Source organism: Chrysochloris asiatica, unplaced genomic scaffold (genome assembly GCF_000296735.1).
Source record: "Chrysochloris asiatica unplaced genomic scaffold, ChrAsi1.0 scaffold00018, whole genome shotgun sequence".
NCBI classification, from domain to species: Eukaryota; Metazoa; Chordata; class Mammalia; order Afrosoricida; family Chrysochloridae; genus Chrysochloris; species Chrysochloris asiatica.
In genome coordinates, this window is record NW_006408536.1 from 17,399,520 (window position 1) to 17,400,512 (window position 993).

Here is a 993-nt window from a genome sequence, read left to right on the forward strand (position 1 = left end):
TCAGGATTCCACCTATAGTCTTATGTAATGCAGAGGCTCCGCAGGAAGCCTCCTTCACTGGGCACGTTGTAGCCCCCTTTTAGGTATTCCAATCAGTTATAGGCAGAAGATGGATTTACAAGCTTTCTATGGTGATATTTCTGGCTATTCCTTTCTCTGCCCTTCCAGTATCTATTTTATAATGTAATGCAAGGAAAACCAAGATTCAAAAGACAGCCAAGCATCTTAACATTATTTCCCCCTTTTCCCCCATTCCAACCATGTCTCAATCCCTGTATCCCAGAGCCCTGTTGTTCCAAGGTTGTGCATACACCATTATTGATCTCTGTCCCACTTAGGCCATGCAAACCTGCCTAATTGTTCTCCCATCTGCTTTGTTATTCCATTTCCTGCTCCCTTTTTGTATATTTCCCCCTCCCCAGCACCGAAACTATCCTGTGTCTATTCCCTGCCCTGTGCTCCATCTTTCCACCCCTCACCCCACCCCCCACATTCCAGCAACCATCAAAGAATACCCCCCGCCCCCCTTTTACAGTAGTGGTCCTATGTAGTATTTCTCCTTTTGTGACTGACTAATTTCACTGAACATAATGTCCTCAAGGTTCAACCATGTTATGCGGTGGCTTGCAGCTTACTTGTTGCTCTTCAGGGTATCATAGTATTCCATTTTGTGTATGTACCACAGTTTGTTTATCCATTCTTCAGTTGATGGGCACTTTGGCTGTTTCCATCTTTTTGCTACTGTAAATAGTGCTGTTATGAACATTTGTATGCATATATCTACTCGTGTTATGGCTCGTATTTCTTGTGGGTAAAAAAATACCAAGTGGAGGAATTGCTGGATCAAAAGGTATTTCTACAATTCCTGATTTTAAGCCACTCAGTATCTGTTCTGTTCAAATGACTACATCTTGGTCTATGTACACGTTTATCATGAGCATAATCAAGTGTTGTGGAGTACTCATTCTTCACAATGTTACCCGTAGCTTGTCA